This window comes from Narcine bancroftii, chromosome 1 (genome assembly GCF_036971445.1).
Source record: "Narcine bancroftii isolate sNarBan1 chromosome 1, sNarBan1.hap1, whole genome shotgun sequence".
NCBI classification, from domain to species: Eukaryota; Metazoa; Chordata; class Chondrichthyes; order Torpediniformes; family Narcinidae; genus Narcine; species Narcine bancroftii.
Window position 1 is genome coordinate 326,577,800 of NC_091469.1, and position 6,180 is coordinate 326,583,979.

The 6,180-nt window shown below is 43.3% G+C and overlaps 1 long non-coding RNA gene across 2 annotated transcripts in view; it reads right to left on the reverse strand.

Annotated features, from left to right (window-relative positions):
- LOC138748103 (uncharacterized) overlaps positions 1-5,945 on the reverse strand; it is a 32,056-nt gene extending 26,111 nt beyond the window's left edge. The window contains exons 1-2 of one of the 2 annotated variants that reach the window (XR_011347782.1): positions 5,675-5,945; positions 4,714-4,823 (exon numbers count right to left, since the gene is read on the reverse strand). This is a non-coding gene — a long non-coding RNA (uncharacterized lncRNA). Of the gene's footprint in view, positions 1-4,713; positions 4,824-5,466 lie in introns of both variants that reach the window. The other variant, XR_011347781.1, reaches the window with a different exon arrangement.
- Positions 5,946-6,180: the final 235 nt, after the last annotated feature.

Below are 6,180 nucleotides of genomic sequence, written 5' to 3' on the forward strand. Positions count from 1 at the left end.
CTACTGTACTGTATCTATCATTTAAAATTTATAAATTCAACATTGCTTTGTTGGTTTGTAGCCTCTACTGATCTTAACACATGACTGATGAGTATCAATACAGAGTCTGGACCCAAAATCTGCCCGACGATTTCTATCCACAGATGCTAATTGACCCCTGCTGAAATTCATTGCTTGCTCATGATCCCAGCATCTGTAGTTTTTGTGCTTCTCTTCAACACATTTTACTAGGATGTTGCCCAGACTTCAGGGAAATGTTAAACACGTTAGGACTTTATTCTCTGGAGCATAGAAGAATGAGGGGAGATTTGATATGAGGAGGATAGACAGAGTCAATGTTGGTAAGCGTTTTCCACTGAGGGTAGGCGGAATACAAACCAGAGGACATGGGTTATGAGTGGAAGGGAAAAAGTTTAGGGTGAACATGAGGGGGAATTTTTTTCACACAGTGAGCAGTGGGAGTGTGGAACGAGCTGCCAGCTGAATGTTTCAAATATTTTTTTTTCAATGAGAAGCAACTTCATTAGATCACTTTTGATTTCAGTAATGCCTTCTACTTGGTCACGTTGATTGTTCCGTCCATAAATAGACCATCACTTTTAGTTCTGTAACTTATTAGAGTTGGTAAATAATTTAATTATTTTTAAAATAGTCATAAAAACTAGTACTAAATGTAATTATACTGCACTTCATTAAAATGGACAGAACTGCCCCAGCATCCAAAGAAACTTGGACTGTACTCTTTGGAGTTCAAAAGAATGAGAGGGAATCTCACAAAAGTATTTTGAATGCTGAAAGGCCAAGACAGAATAGATGTGGCAAAGTTCTTTCTCATGGTAGTGGAGTCAAGAACAAAAGGGCACAACTTCAGGATTGAAGGGCACCCACTTACAACAGAGATGTGGAGGAATTTCTTTAGCCAGAGAATGGCGAACCTCTGGAATTTACTCCGATGGGCAAATGTTGAGGCCAGGTCTTTGGTTATGTTTAAGGGGGAGATTGTTAGGTATCTGAATAGTCAGGGGAATCAAGCGTTATGGGAAGGGAGGGGAGTGGGGCTGAGTGGGAGAATGGATCAGCTCATGATGGAATGTTGAGCAGACTCAATGGGCTGACTGGCCTACTTCTGCTCCTATATCTTATGACCTTATGGAAACAATGAATAATCTAACCCTTATCAAATGAAAACATTTTTTTTAATGTTCTTTATAGCATGCATCTCAAACACCCTCTGACAACCAAGTCTAACTCCTGGCCTTCAAGTGTGGTATAGTTCTTATGCCCAGCGGAGCTGTTCTCACTGACAGGAGAAGGGGTAAAGGTGGGCCACAGGTGCCTTGAAACCAGTTTCTCTGGGCAGATGGGGCCCATTAACCACGGATGTTAACTCATCTAGGAGAAGGAAAACTCCGATTTCAAACCTCCACTGCCTTGTGGCTACACCTGCTCATGGGAAAGCTTTGGGAGAAAATCCGGAGTCAGAGTCCCAAAGGCAGCTACACCCAGCACCAGCTCATTATCTCCTGCGATGCTGAAAAATTAAACTGTATTGACTTTCGTCGTTCGTTTGGACTTGATATTAGCTTGAAGATAGGGTCCCAATGCGTGGGCAACAGACTCAATGGGCTCAATATCAACTCTGCCCTGGCTTTCACCCTGGAGAGACCGCTCCAGCTCACTACCAGAGGTACATTACCCATGGTTGACCATGACCGATGGAGGCCACAATTTGAATCAAATAAAAAGACATATCTACATGATGAATTCTCTGCAGCCTTAAGTCCTCCAGGGTAGACATGCTGACTTCTCCAAACATCATTATTATTAGCAATTTAAGATTCCAACAGCAGAGTGACAGATTTAATTATGTTGAAACACAAATAGAATTCAAGAGAAGGAAAAGAAGCACATAAACATGAAGAAATGAAAGAAAACTTTCACAATCTCAGATTTTCTGTTCTGAACTGGGTGAAGATGAATATAATGCAACTTTGTGACAATGAGCACTTGTGAACAGAGGATGTTGGTGGAACTGGAACTCACTTTACCTCACAGTTATCAAACCATTTACACCACCGCACCTCAGCAGGTGCAAGGTAGTCTCTGGTCATAAATGCATTGGGTGCCACTCATCTTAAAAAAAAAACTAAAGGGAAGTTCAAAAAGAAACTTCAAACCCAAAATGTTGTTTGCGCACCTGTCTACATTTTGATCACATCTTAATGAAGGGCTCAAGTCCAAAATGTTAGTTATGTATCTTTTATCTTTTCTGTACAAGGCACACTGAATGACACCGCCATTGTGTTTTTACTTAAAGGCACTAAAGTTGCATTGTTGTACATTCTGGTTGATTGTTTTACATATATTAATGAAGTGTCAAGCAGACTGTTTAAAATCCTACAAACTCAGCAATACAACAGCCTAATCCTTCACTTCAAAACAGATGCAGAAGATCATTTGCAGTCTGTTGAATGCGAGTTTGACAACATAATGGAAATCTATCCGATTCTCTATGTAAAACGTTCCTCCAAGTAAACCTCTCCAGCTTTACCTTTCTATACTCCAACTAACAGGCCCACTTCCAAAAGAAGTCGGTCATCTGCATATGTATTACTCTTTATGAATTTGTAACTATATATGGTACTTTATGAAGGAAATATCTTTTTTTGTTAAACTTTTGTGAAATTAGTTTGAAAAGATAGATTTCAAACACATCCTGGAGCCAAAGGTGCGACAGAACAAAGCTAGAATTTTTTTAAAAAGTCGATAAGCGTAGTCAAAGACACGGTACCACACAACAGTCCGTGATCACGAGGATTCCCTGGGTAACAAAAGAACAGGGAGTGGCTGAGCACACTGTTTAAAAACGACGAAAGTGAAAAAGCTCCTAATTTCAACCACAAGATTCATGTAATTGATTTATCCCATTTCCCACGAACTCACATTTATATCTGGTTAAATGGGCCATGTAAATTCTGGCCGCACAATAAATATTTCTGCTGTAAATAGTAGTGTCCTCGTCTATAATCTATTGTGTAACTCTGCCCGGTATTATAAACCGCGCCCAATGGATACATGTGTCATGTTCCATATAACCGGATAGGTTTTACAACGTTGCAAGAGATTAAACATCCCTGAGCGAGATTCTGCTGCTAAAAGTTGCGCCCAGACGGAGCACCAACTCTCACCCCACCTATTAAACAACATGGCAAAGCCACGCAAAGTATTTCTTTACACGATCATTACTGGTTAACGCGGTTCCACGCTTCTAGTTATGAAAGATGCGGCATTTGTTTGGAGAAGTGCAAACTTTAGTTTACAGTCCAGATGAAAAGCCAATTATTCTTCAAAGAAGAGACCCCAAACTATTCCGGTCGCTCTTGTTTGAGCACAAAGAACCACTCGGGGAGGGGAAGGGGCTAGAGGGGAGGGGTAGGGGTGGGTGGATAGAGGGTGAGGGGTGGACAAAGGCAATGAGGAAACGAGTATAGGACAAAGGCTGACAGTGAGAGGAGTTACAGTCAGACCCGACCTATAAGACTAAACAAAGAACCTGGATGTTTTGGATCGATGGAAGATGATTTCTCTTCTCAAATTGTTGCACGCTGTCCTCTAAACTCCGGGCCAACCAGATACTCGAGCTTTTTTTTCCCCCCTGTTGATAGTCTTACCTTCATTTCTGTTCCAAACTAAAATCGAATTATACTTGTATGCACCCCAAATATTGACCCAGTCTGTTACATCTCATTATTTTGGAACAGTGAAGCTCTATTTCGAAACTGGAATGTATTGACAATCTGGCACATGAACTAGCCCTCAAAGGAAGGCGACCCAACTTTTGTTTAACTCGGTGCTAACGCATTATCCCTTAAAAATAGAAACAAGAAAAAAAAATGTTCGTATTAATTGAGGAGAGGGCGAGAGCCCGAGATATGCATTTTCACTCCCTAATGAACAGCGGCTGCTGGACACTGCAAAACAGCCTAAAGGGGTCCCCCCAAAATGCTGGAAAGCAAATACATGTTTTCACAAGTTTGATCCAATGGTCAGTTTTGAATGTCCACGTTTGAAAATGCCCCGCTCGCCTTTGCCATAGGGTTCAATCTGAAACAGAAGCAAAACCTGTCACGAACTCCTCACCAAACAGGTCAGAGGGTTTTTTTTAAAAAGCCAGACCTGAGATTTCCGCCGATTTTCATCTTTTGTTTCCCAGCATCAGCTGCTGAAACATCAGGAGCTAATCACCTTGCAATTGGATTTAAGTGCAATTCGATGCCGTCTTCACTGAGGATATCGTGAGTGGTCGCCGAGGGCCGTGAGTCCCTCAGAAGACGAACTGAGGAGCTTGTGATTAATCCAAAGTGAGAACAAAGACTCTACTTCGGGCCTTTCGAGTACAGTACAAGATCAGAAGCTACAAAGGAGGTGGCAGCTCGCATTCACTTCCTACCTGTTGCACGCTCGCTGTGTATAATATGAAACAAAATGTCTCTGATTCCCTCTTTAATTTAGCCACGTCTGGCGCAGAACCAAAACGAAGCAAAATAAAACGAAAGTTTATCAGGGGCCCGCTTTACATCACCGCCCTGTAAATAGAAAGAGAGCCATTCCTTCAACTTTCGTTTAGTGCAGCGCGTTTTTTAAAATTTTCCATTTTATATCAAAAAAAATGTCACGATATTAGAAAGAAATCGCCTTTCAAATAAAACTCACCCCTGGGGCGCAGAAATGGTCATCACCTGCAGCCCAGATCGTAGCCCGTCCAGGAATGTGGGAAGTGGTTGATGAGGGTTAATTCTCTCCGATCTCTTTCAAGCCTCTGACTAGAACAAAGGAAACTCCTCTCGCCACTGCGTAAAAGGCTTTTGTATTTAACTTTGGTGCTGACGCGCTCACGCACTCTCTCCTCTCACAAGCGCTCACAACCCAACTTCTCGCCATCCTCTGGTGGTAACCTCGGGTCCCATTCAGCCCACCCCTCATATACACACAGACATACACACACACGGCAACAGGCATCGTGTTAGAGACTTTTGGTTTGGAGTTGCAGTTTGTTTTTAATGGAGCTTGGGTTATCTATTTTAAATAGAGTTTGGAATTCTTGACAACTGCTTTCCTTTGTGCACATTTCCGAAGGGATTCTGACCGCGCCCCTGTTGGCTCATCGTCGTCCCCCCACTCCCCTTGAACCCCGCCTTATCAGAGGGGGAGAGTACGGGAGATCACCCGGGGAACACGGGAGAAGTTGTTCCGATCGGAAACCTGTAGGTTGGGTGATTGCGGCCATCTGAAGAGCACAAAATCAGAGATCGATCGAAAGCAATACTATCCAGAGCGACAAATGAAGGCACCTCGGCATCACAATGACACAACGCGGGTCCCGGGTGAAATAACGCGCTCCAGCGGATCGAGGGTCGTACCAATGATACTCCAACGTATTGCCTAAAAATATCCCAGACTACTAACGTATATTCGTGGACTTTTCGTGGCAATACCGCATTCAAAATTTGTCCACAGGACCCCTGGAATGGAATAAAAGTCAGGGGGCTCCCCTGGAAGCAGAGGGTCATTTCACAACTGAAGACAATGCGGCAAAAACCGAGGGTTGTCTTTGTTTAATGTAATTGCAGTAAAAAGTAAGAACAATGACGTTGATTGATCCTGCGCCACTCACTCTGCTCTGCCTTCAGAGCCCGACACTTGTTAACACTGTTCCGCGCAGTGGGGAGAAGGAAACTTCATGTCAGCAAATACAAACTGGCAACTTGAACTTGAAAAGCTTCCTGTCTGTAGTTAAAAAGAAAACACCTCAAGCGAGCATCATCAAAAGCCGGTGAGGAGATTGTGAGGCAATGTTATTGTCCTATATAAGAGTACAGTGCACAGATGCACCGCAAGCCTTACGTGCCCGTTGGTGCATTTGACCAAAGGTTTGGTCACACAGGTTAAGACTGAACGACAGGCTCAAAAGGTGGGAAATGTGGTAGGAGGCAAGTCCAGAGTGGAGGTGCGGAAAGGGGAAAGTGGGGTTGCGTGGACGGCACAGAGAACGGAGGCAGGCGTAAAGGGATGGATACAAGAATGGTAACATCAAGGGATAACTGCAACAACGTCCAAAATGTTGGAGGAGTGGGCCAGACGGCATCCACGGAAAGCAACGTTTCGGGCCGAATACCCGAA